Genomic DNA, 12,501 nt, shown 5'->3' on the forward strand with positions numbered 1-12,501 from the left:
CTTTGAATTATGTGCATGGTTTTAATGTTCTGATGTGCAATAAAATCAACCCGACACAACCTCTAATCTCCTCTAGAGAATTCTCTTAAGGAAAAGTCTCTCCTTTCATAAGTTAAAATTCCTCTGAATCAAAAGTAAGTACTAGATTCTCTTACAAGAGCATGCACACTCCGGAAACCTCTTAAACACTAGACATGCTCTTTTCTAATTCATTTGGCGTTGAATTCAATTCAACACAAATTCAACAGGTAGGGTGCCTTCTCTCTACATGACACGCCACAAATATTGAGGGGATCAAGGATTGGGATGCATCTGGCGGCCGCGGATGAAATCAAGGCCGTGGATCTTGAGCCTTGAATTTATAAAACCCATCCGTAGGGCCAATCACGGCTATGTATAGACACAATTGTTCAACCCATGCACGCAGTCGTCTTGGAGAACGCCATCTAGGAGGGGTGGAAGGACACTAAGTGCTAAGTAATTAAGGGCAATGTTTGAAGAGGGAGGAAAAAGTTCCATGTTAACGTGTTATTTTTTTTGCAAAATTACCTAATAATTCCCTTATAATTCATGAACAAGGGAAAATTCATGGAGAATATCTTCCCGATGAGTGTAAATAGTGTATATACTATCAGAAAATCATAAAAAATAGTCATTTTTTGGGTATTCCTCATCATTTTTGTTGATAAGGAGGCTTAAAAATGGAAAAATCCAACAAAAAACTATAAAGCTGTGTTTTTCAAGGGATTTTTCTAATTATTGGATTTTCACTTTGCTTTTTTATAGCATTTTTCTATTTTCTTTTGATTTTTTTAAATAAAAAGGTCAAAAATTAATAATAAATAGCAGGAAAGCTGAGATGGAAAAATGGAAGACACGATGGTAATCAGAAAGACAAGGCGCACAAGCACAAAAAATTTCAACAAAATCAGAAGATGGAAGCGGGAAGCCCAAATTAGGCGACCAAGCCTACTTTTGCAAAATCCTTGTTGAATGAGGTATAGGAATCCGATTTTGGAAATTTTTGAGCCTAACATAGATTTCACGGCCTAATAGGACTAATGGGGGAATCTGGGGAAAATTGGTTCGGGAAGTCCAGGTATAGATATCCAACCTAGGCTAAAACCACCTCATTTCCAATTGCTGGACATCCACAGTAGCCGGTCATTGCAAAACTAATGTAAAAATAAGAAGTGACGTGTCTCTCGTCGGCGATCACCTACACACCTATTGGACCGACAAGCCCGGTCCATGATTTAGTCAAATAAATAATATGCCTCCGTCAAAGGTGATAGGGTGTCCGTGAGGGTTAACATGCCCCCCTTCCTTATGTAGGTTCCGTCCTCGAAAGCTATTGAGATGAAGCCCGTTCATCGAGGTGGAAGAGCATCAGAGATTGAATGTCCTTGGTATTCTTCATCACTACAAAATCAACCAAAATTGGCACAGTAACTACATTCTCGTATACAATTATAAAGCATATGCAATTGTAGGCACAAAAATTGATTGGTAACAGAATATTAAACAATTTGTTACCAATAAAACATTAAACCATAATATAATCAAACGCATAAGTAGTTGTAAAGGTCAAAAACTAAACAAGTATGGGGTTGCTAATTTAACGGTCGAAAGACACTAGAGGTCAACTATTAATACCATGGGCAAGCTTCTCAATTTTCTCTGGTCAATTAAGTTGTTTAATCGCGAGAGCCAAGTATTTCATGTCCGAGGACTGACTAGAGGCTATACCTAGAAGACTTTGTAGTTAAGCCATGATAAAAGAAATTGCTCATGAAATCATCACCTGACTTATACCCTTTTCTTTGACCCCCCAAAGTCTTTTCACATTGATTTAATTTTGATGTGTGTGCTTATTTTGTATGCCTTGGGTTTTTTGCTTTTCAAGGAAAAGCACCCACATTGGGAACCTCTAGGGCTCTAGTACCATAGGTAATACATACGAGTGAAGTACCAAATCTAGCTGGGATTTCTCTCCCAGCTTAAGATTTTACATCGTGGCACTTTTGTTTTTGTTTGTTCATTTTCAACATTTTCATTTTGTAACTTTGGGGGGTCGTATAACACTATTACCCTCCCCAGGCTCATCACACTAGTAAACTCCCTTTATAATACTTAAGCTAAAGGTTAATAGGGGCTAAGCCCAATAGAAAGCCCTAGTACATTGCACACAATGCTGCTTAAATTGGATTAAGAGCCTAAAGTAACCATTGATTATTAGGAAGGCATTCCCTATAGTATTAAGAGAAGATCTCTAATGCCTAACTTGGTCAAACTAGCTTAGTCAGCTGCTTGATTCTTTAACTTAAACAAGGGATTATGACAGAAAATTATATAGGATCTAATGTTAAATCAAAGCAAATGTGTTGAATATTATGCTACCAATCACATTTAAAGTTGACAAACATGGATGCAAAAACAAATACAAGGGGTAATGCTAATGGTCTAGAAACACTTGTTCGTGTTGATGATCACGCTTGATTTGAAGATAAACAAGAGAAAGATTCCATGAAGTTCCAAATTCTAACAACAACAACACGTTCCTTTACACACTAGAAAACACAAGGAATACCTCAAGGAGGCACATCAGTGAGAAGAGGCACCAACCTTTATTGAACACAATCAAACGACATAAGGAAACCTAACCTTGTTATTTGCACCTCCCTAGAGAGTCAAGGGAATAGGATATTGTAGAGATGGGAAGATAACCATAAGGCTAAACTCCTATCCTCATCATCGTAGAGAAAAAAAAAGTCATCATCAGTGAGACCATACGTGCCATCCGTGTAATCATGTAAATCTTCTTCATCATTAGAGGCACAAATGTTCATTAAGAAGGTCACTAGATGTCTATAGTCATCTTGGTCAAAAGGGTAAGCTTGTGCAATGGGAGAGACACTCTCTACTAAGTATGGATTAATCGTTGGTCAAGAGACGTATCAGCCATTCTAATTCCTCAAAATTCCTCTCACTTGCTAGCGTATCTACCAAATCCCATTCATCAAGTAGACTATGTGAAACACTTGTGAAAAGTAAAGAGGTTACCTCTCACCCAAGATAGGAGTGGATGACTCTAGCGTACTAGCCATGTCGTGTCAAAAGGTCATGTCCTTGTGCATAATGTGTTTTTATGATTTTGTGTCATATATAGAACTTGTAGGTTTCCAAATTTTTGTTTGGTGGCTCTTGCTCTTTTATTTTTTTATTTTGTTTTCTTGAGTATAGGGCCGTATACATACATTCCCTAAGTTAAGAGGGTAGCAAGTGAATGATGGATGTCAACAAACACTCCCCCCTTCTTTGGGTAGATCACACCTTTTGGAATGATGTCGTCACCTTTTGAAACCAATTGTTTCAAGTTGTTATGGGTGAAGACTTTGACCAATAGTTTTCAACCTCCCTAGGAATTTCATATAGATGCAAGGATGGTAAGGTACTCTCCCATAATTTTATTTGCAACGTTGTTGTAGGTGGTGAACTTACAATGGGAGGTCCAAACTCTTTCTTGTTTAATGTACAATGATAGGTGGAGGTTGTGTCGAAGCTTGTATTTTCGTATATAAACTACATGAAGAGCAAGAAGCTTCATTTGTTTTTTCAATGTTGGAGCTGAGCAAAACAAGCCTTTCTTGCTTGGGTACCCAAACTAGCTCCGAAGCCGATGTAAAGCGTTCTATGATCTTTCCTTTCCCATGATCTTCAATCGGCTTTATCTTTATAGAATTTGATTCACATGGGTCAGGTGTGAGGTAAGAACACAATTTACGTTTTGACACCCAGATTCGATCATTTCCTTGATAGTAACCTTGGGCTTCCAATAGTCGTTTAGGAATCCAATGCAACATTTTCTTACATTTCTGGGACCGAGTGGGGCGTCTCTTACAAGGCTCCTATTTTTTAGCATAAGCCATTGTCGCTAAAGAAGCTTTAGGGACCCATTTATATGTTTTCTTAGTTATATTGCGATGGGTCTTGTGTGTCTCATTTCTTGTTTCAACTACTACAGAAGTTGAAGCTCTAGAGAGTTGGGCTATAGGGACATATGGTTCAACCTCCTGGACATGCAATGTTTTGGGTTTTATTTCCTCAGGAGGTAATAGCTTGGGGACTATGGCTTGAGTGATAGGGCTAAGAGTTGGTTTCTACGTTGTGACACTCCCAGTCTGAAAAAAATTTGCATTTCATCGCTATCATCCACGTGCGTCCTAGGTTTATATTACCTTCCATAGTTCCAACAGGTATGACCAAAAAGTCTTGAGCTACAACCTCGTCGTCATAACTGGCGGAAGTGAGCCAAATTCCCAAAATCGTGTTTTTTGACACCCTTGACTTGGATAGTAGTCTCAGATAGGAATGGCTTTCCTAACTGACACCACACCCCATACGACAACATATTATATTTAGCACCCGTGTTCAATAAGGTGTTGTATAGCACTTTTCAATAGGTGCTATTTAGTTCAATAGGGTATCATAGAGGTGTGTCAGAGTCCAACCAATCATCCTATGTTTCAGTGTGAAATGCATGTGTGACTCCAAGGTTGGCCTCTTGTTGGCGCCTTATATGTTGTTGTCGCTCCTTAGCCTCAGCTTGAGCTTGTATCTTCTTCAATTCTGCTTGTGCCTTGGTTGCCTTTTTTTTAATGGATGGCACGTATCTCCTCTTGGCTTAAAGGATCATAGTATCTTTTAAATTTACTCCCATTGAGGAATCTAATGGTTTCAACTCCATCAAGAGTTTCTACACGAATGGTACCTTGTGGGGTGATTTTGCATACTCTATATAGTCCTTTTCCCGCATATTTCAACTTTTTCTTTTTGCTACGCACTCCATACATAAAGACTTTATCACCAACATTTATATCTTTGTTCTTTAGATGATAGTTAAACCATTTCTTCCTCCTATCTTTTTCCACAAGTGCATTTTGCACAGCCAATTTCCTTTCTTCATCTAACCTCTCAAGGATGTTCAACTAAAAGGTTACTATCCCAACCTTCTTAAGAAGCTACCCGCAGACTAGGAATTACAAAGTCCCATGGCATAATTGCTTCTTGGCCATATACCATTTTGAATGGTGTACAATTAATAGCCACTTTGTAAGAAGTAGGATAAGCCCATAGAACTGATGTCAGCTTCAAATCCCAATCTGTACAATGAGCTTCCACTGTTTTGGTCAATGATAGGAATTAAGATCTTGCTAGTGCTCTCAGCTTGGCCATTTGCTTGTGGATAATAAGGTGTAGACTTATGGTGAGCTATCATGAAGTTTGTAGTGAGTCCCTTTATCACTGCATTTATAAAATGAGTACCATTGTCACTCACAATTTCAAAGGGACAACCAAATCTTGTAATAATGTTCTCAAAGAGAAACTTGGCAGTTGACCTTGCATCAACCTTGCGTGTTGTCCTGGCTTCTGCCCATGTTGTCACATAGTCAGTGCCAACAATATTATATCGAGCTTGAGTGTTACGAGCTGCTGGACTAATTGGGCCTACAAAGTCTAAACCCCATTTTTCAAATGGTTGAGTCACTTTAACAGGATGTAAGGGCATCTTATCCTTTCATTGTGTGATATTGTAACGCTGGCATTCATCACATCCTTTTGCGAAAAGTGGTGTATCCTTGAATAAGGTAGGCCACCAATAGCATGATTGCAACACCTTTCTAGCAGTTAGTTTCCTTGAGAAATCTCCTCCGCCTATACCCATGTGGGCTTCTTGTAGTATGTATAGATACTCATCCTCACAATCACAACATCTAAGAATATCATCCTTCCCTAGCTTGTAGAGAGCTCCTGCAATTAGAGAATAAGGTTCACATTTTATTAACAATTTTCAAGCTATATTCTTACGAAGCTCCTTGGGTGGAAAACCATTAACTAGAAAGTTCACAATCTTTTCAGTCCATTCAGGCATGGTCTCAAGTAGGAATAGGGAAGTATTGGACAATTCATCATCGACTCCAGTAGGGGCTTCACCATTGCGTATGCCAGACAAATGATCCCCCATGATATGTCTTTTACCAGGTCTCATCACTACGGTAAAATCAAACTCAAGAAGAATTAACAACCATCGTTTAATTCTTCACGTGGAACAAGGTTTATTTACTAGATACAACAATGCTTGATGATCAACATAGAAAACAAACTTGTTGGCAAGAAGGTAGTAGCAAAATTTCTTCACTGCATAAATCATAGCTAAACCTTCCCTCTTTGTAGTGGTGTAGTTTCTCTCAGCATCATTTAATTGATGACTTGCAAAGCCAATGGGGTAGTCCAGTTTATGTTCTGCTAGTTGAACTAGAACACACCCAATTGCAAAGTTTGATGCATCAATATGCACATGAAAAATTACATTCCAATCGAGCACTCGTAGAATGGGAGCGCTTGTCAAGGTCTTTTTCAATGACTCATAAGCATGGTCACACTCCGCGGTCCAGTGGAACTCAATAAGAAGTTTGTACAATGGATGAGCTATCTCGGTAAAGTTTAAAATAAACCGTCGGTAATAACCAGCATGGCCCATGAACCTTTGAACTCATTTATAGTTTGTAGGTGGTGGCAATTCAACAATGGCCTTAATTTTGCTCTCATCTATGGAAATCCCATTTTGGACACTATATGTCCTAAAATGACTCCATGTTTGTGCGCTCCTTGCCGCACTGTCGAAGCAAGGGACTTGCTTAACACTGTGTGCGAGCCACAGACGGCTCCAAGCACACAACTAGCTTAACTAGTAAGCTCAAAGAAAGCGATGGTGTGTCACTCACTGCTCTACGCTTGCTTCGTGGAGGATTCCTCGCTGCGAAGAAGAAGGAGCCGCCGCTTCGCCGCGCTCAACCGCTTTGCCGCCGCTCTGCCGTCGTTGCAATGCTCGATCGCGCACACACACACTCTCTCTCTCTCTCACACATACACACACACACACACACACACACACACACACACACACACACACACACACACAAAGGAGGTGAAGAAGAAGAAGATGGAGATGGAGATGGAGCAAGAGCACTCTTCTATCGCACAAATGAGAGAATAAGTGAATTTTAGGTTTAGTTGGCTTTTATATGAGCTCACCCCATTCACACTTGGGCGCCCATGCTTAGCCAACTAATCCCTTGAATGTCCCAGTTAGAGTGCGCCTCTCATCGGCCATCACTCTTACCTTTTTCCTATTGGACCGACAAGTCCGGTACCTGACTCTACCAAATAAATAATACAATGTCCACCATAGGTTACAACGTCCGTCTCGTAGGTGATAGGGTGTTCGTGAGCCGTGAGGGTTAACATGCCCCCCTTCCTGATGTAGATTCCGTCCTCGGAAGCTATTGAGTTGTAGCTCGTTGGTCGAGGTGGAAGAGCATTTGAGATCAATGTCCTTAGCCTTCTTCAGTCACTACAAAATCAAACAACATTGCACAGTAATTGCATTCTCATAAGCGATTAAAAAGCATATGCAATTACTAAGAAGGTCACTAGACGCCTATAGTCATCTTGGTCAAAAGGGTAGGTTTACTAAGAAAGGTTGAGAGGGAAGCAAGTGAATAATGGATGTCAACAAACACTCCCCCCTTCCTTGGGTAGATCATACCGTTTGAAATGAGCTCGTCACTCTTTGAAACCAATCGTTCCAGTTGGTAATAGGTGAGGATTTTTGCCAGTAGTTTTCTATTACCCTAGGTGCCTCGTCAAATTGCAAGGGTGGTAAGGTACTCTCCCAGGATCGAACTTGAAGTGGTTCATCAGGTGATTCTTGAACACTGGGAGGTGTGGATTCTTTTGTAGCTTCATGGAGGTCCACTACTATAGATGGAGGCTGTGTAGAAGCTTTTACCTCTATGGATGTATTACATGAGGAGCTAGAAGATTCATGGAACTCCCCCCTTCCTGAGCTAGGTGGAATAAATTGGTTTTGCCTTGGAGCCCAAACTAGCTCTGGACTAGGTGTGTAGCATTCTCTGATCTTTCCCTTCCCACGGTCTGCCATTGGCTTTAGCGTTACACTGTTTGACTCATATGGGTTTGTTGTCGATAGGGAAGGACACATTTTACGTTTAGGTACCCAAATTTTCTCATTTCCATCATAGTAGCCTTGGGCTTCTAATAGTCATTTTGGAATCCATCGTGATTTGGTCTTGACTCTCCTAGAGCGCGCTCTTGGTTCTCCAGGGAAATTTTTTCTTGGAATGGATGGGAGGGTTGAGGTAGTTGGAAGTAAGGCCTTGGGGACCCATTGATATGTACTCTTAGGTCGTGCAGGTTGAGTACTTGCAATATTACTGCTTGCTGCAACTACAAGTGTTGAAGTGCTAGGTTCATGGGTAGCCGGCAAAGACGAGTTAACCACCTTGGCTTGTGAATGTTGGCTATCCTTCAACTTTGCTAGAGTTTGCAACGTAGGTGACTTTGCTTGAATGATAGGGGTAAGAGTCGGTGGTCGCGTCGTGACACTACCAGTATCCCAATCAATAGTGCATTTGGTTGCCAACATCCACGTGCGTCCCAGGTTTACGTTGCCTTCCATAGCTCCCGCGGGCATGACTAGAAACCTATGCACTATGCTTCCATTGTCATAGAAAACAGGGGTCTGAAGGACTCCAAGAATAGCAGTTTTCTTCTTATTAATGCCCTTGACTTGCATCGTACTCGGGGATAGGGTCAGTTTCCCTAATTGACACCAAACTCCATAGGACAACAAATTGTGTTTAGCTCCCGTATCTAATAAGGCATTGTATAGTACTTTCCATAGGGGCTATTTAGCTCAATTGGGTATCGTAGCGGTGGCTTAGATTCTAATGAGTCGTCATCTGTGTCCTCGAAAAATGCTTGCGTGATTCCCAGATTAGCCTCTCGTTGGCGTCTAAAACATTGTTGTCGTTCTCGAGCCTCAACTCTTGCTTGGATTTTTCTAAGCTCTGCTTGTTCCTTGGCAGCCTTCTTTTGATGGATAGCTTGCAACTCTTCCTGGCTTAGAGGATCATAATATCTTTTGAATTTACTCCCATTAAGGAATCCAATGGTTTCAACTCCATCTAGAGTCTCCACACGAATGGTACCTTGCGGGGTAATTTCACACACTCGATATGGTCCCTTACCAGCGTATTTCAATTTCTTCTTTTCATTACGTACCCCGTACATAAGAACTTTATCACCAACCTTGATGTCTTTATCCTTTAAATGGCTATCAAACCACTTCTTTCTCCTATCCTTCTCCACTAGAGCATTTTGCACAGCTAATTGCCTTTCTTCATCTAGCCTTTCCAGGATATATAATCGCTCCACTAAGGGGTTACCATCCCAACCTTCTTGAGAAGCTACTCGAAGACTAGGAATGACAAACTCCCATGGCATAACTGCTTCTTGGCCATACACCATCTTAAACGGTGTGCAATTAATAGCAACTTTATACGCAGTACGATAAGCCCATAAAGCTGATGTAAGCTTTAGGTCCCAATCAGTGCGATTAGCCTCAACTGTCTTTGTCAAAATGGACATGAGAGTTTTGTTGGTACTCTCAGCTTGGCCATTTGCTTGGGGATAATAGGGTGTAGACTTGTGGTGAGATATCATGAAGTTTGATGTGAGTTCTTTTATTACTTCATTTATAAAATGAGTTCCATTGTCACTCACAAGTTCAAAGGGGCATCCAAAACGTGTGATAATGTTCTCAAAGAGGAACTTAGCTGTTGTTTTTGCATCCGCCTTCCGTGTTGCTTTTGCTTCAGCCCATTTGGTTACATAGTCGGTAGCCACAATGATATATCGTGATTGCGTGTTACGTGCAACCGGACTAATCGGTCCTACAAAGTCTAAGCCCCACTTTTCAAATGGTTGGGTTACCTTGATAGGATGTAGAGGCATCCTATCACTTCTTTGTGGCTTCTTGAAGCGTTGGCATTCATCACATCCCTTTGCAAAAAGTGATGCATCCTTAAACAGAGTGGGCCAACAATAGCCTGACTGTAAGATCTTTTGGGCAGTCAACTTTCCTAAAAAGTGACCACCAGCTACGCCCATGTGTGCCTCTTGTAGAATATATAAATACTCATCCTCGCGGGCACAGCGTCTAAGAACATCATCTTTTCCTCTCTTATAGAGAGTTCCCGCCAGTAAGCAATAGGGTTCGCATTCCTTGTTTATCTCTCGTGGCTTATCTTGGGGGTTCGCAACTGGGTGGTTTAACTTTGAATACTCTTTTGGTGTTCGTCATAATTCCCTCTCGTGATCCTCCTCACTGGCTTTTTCCTTTGTAGTAATAGTTTTGGTCTCTGTGGTCTCTATCGAATCTGAGTCATCCTCAGGGTCATTCATATACACGGGATCCTCTCCTGTCCCTATGTTAGTCTTTGAACTAGGTTTTGAGCTAGAAGCATTAAGGGATTTCTTTCTTCGTGTTTTCTTCTTTCTCGCTCGGCCAATGGATGCAGCATCTCTCTCTTTGAGGATGTAATTTTGCTTTTGGAGCATCGACCGTGTGAGTGCATTCACTGGTGCTATGTTTATAGTTGGTGGTGTCCCATCAACAATCTCTATTAAGTTCAATGGTGTGATTTTTGGCGCGTTTGGATTGTTAGGACACTGTGCGATCAAATGATCTATGCCACAACGATTACAAATGAGTATTGGCATTGCCAATGCACTCCCTTGACTTGTTTGCATTAGTGCAGCATTCTTTTGCATTCTAATGGGGCACTCAGCTACTCAATGTGGTCCACCACATTCGTAGCACTGAAGAGGTGGTCTCCTGGCAAAACTATTAATGTTTTGGCCTCTTGCTGCTAGCGCAGTAGCTTGATATACCGGTTTTATTTGTCCCCAATGGTCTTCCATATAGTACATGGGACACTCCTCAAGCATGTCGACTCCATAGGTGATACTAGAGTCTATGTCCTCTTCGCAATCTACATAAGTACTAGATGACTCGCAACCTATTTGGTTCATAGGTGTAACTCTTGGATGAGGGGGTTGCGGTCCTAGCACTGGAGGTGGCAACGGTGTGGTTTGGACCACATTTTGGGTTCTAGGGACCACGTGCTGTAATGGCAACTGTTGCTCCATGAGTGGGGTAGGCATCAATGCAGGAACTTGAGGTGAGTCTGCCCAAGCTATAGGCGGTCTATTTTCCATGATGCATTTAAGCATTAGGCAATCCTTCGCTTGATGGCCATACCTACCACACGCGTTACAAGTCCTGTTAAACTTTACTCTGAAAGTAGGGCATTCACTCGTAGTATGTGGGCCCAAGCAAATTGAGCACCATTGTTGCTCCCTTCTTGGATACATATAAGTGTTTTGTGGAGCATGATTACCCCTAAGGCTTTCTTGGATGGCCTTGGTGAGATGTGCCAAAGTCATCTCAGATATCGTTTTCTCTTTCACGATTGGCTTTATCTTCATTGGCTCATGCCCTGATGCTTGTGAGCTACTAGACTTTGGCTCGGCAGACACTCTTTCTCCTGCAATCATTAAATTATCCTCCAATTGGATTGCATTCATGGTGACTGCTTCCCAAGTAGTGATACCTCTAATGACTAGGCCATTATAGATACTTTCATGTCGTAGTCCTCTAATGAATCTATCGAGCAATTGGTTGTTGTTGAATCGCTCGTTTGGATTGCATCGAGAATTCAAATTCTTTAGGTGGCTGATGAAGTCTCTCACGGATTCACCTTCTTCTCGTTGGGCTTTCTGGAGCTGAGAGGCTACACCCCAAAGTACTCCCTCTCGTATGTGCTCTTTCAAGAACAATCTCCTAAGAGTAGAGTAGATCGTTTTCTGTTCTACTCTTAAGGTTCTATACCAATCTCCAGCCTTTTCGCTTAGGGTCAAACTCAAAGCCTTACACTTATGTAGCTCATTGTGCTCTTCCAAGGAATCGCACACATGTTCAAAGACTTCCATATGCTTTCTAGCATCTCCGTCTCCACTGAATTTCTGTGTGAGCTTAGCTACTTGAACTGCCTTGCTCCTAGGCTCTCTATCAGGTGCACTACGCATGTTTTCCGCAATAGAGCGACCGATAGTTTGAGCAAATGCTGCCAAATCTCCTATTTGAGCAGGTATAATGGGTGTATGTGCTCTTGGAACCACATGTGAGATGGGAGTTGGCCTTGGCCTTGGCATACGCGCGGCTCTTGGGTCCCATATTTCGTATGGTGGTGTACCAGACGGTGGTCCAAAGTTTACAGGCGTGGCCCTAGGCATAGGGGGTGCCTGATATGGCATGTTATTATTAAATGGCATGGCTCCACTTGTATAAGATCTTGGATAATGCCATTGTGGATTGTAAGCTCTTGGAATAATCGGAGGTGTAGGAGCTACATGAGGCTGAGGTACGACAGGTGCACATGATTGATACATACATGTAGGTATAGTTGGGGGCATTGTGCTACTAGGCATCGGTGCAGTGTTAACAAATGAACTCCATGGTGTACTTCTTGTCATGCTCACCACTGGGATATGCATGGTAGTCGTAGTGTCATT

Source organism: Adiantum capillus-veneris, chromosome 27, assembly GCF_014529385.1.
Source record: "Adiantum capillus-veneris isolate H3 chromosome 27, ASM1452938v2, whole genome shotgun sequence".
In the NCBI taxonomy this organism is placed as follows: Eukaryota; Viridiplantae; Streptophyta; class Polypodiopsida; order Polypodiales; family Pteridaceae; genus Adiantum; species Adiantum capillus-veneris.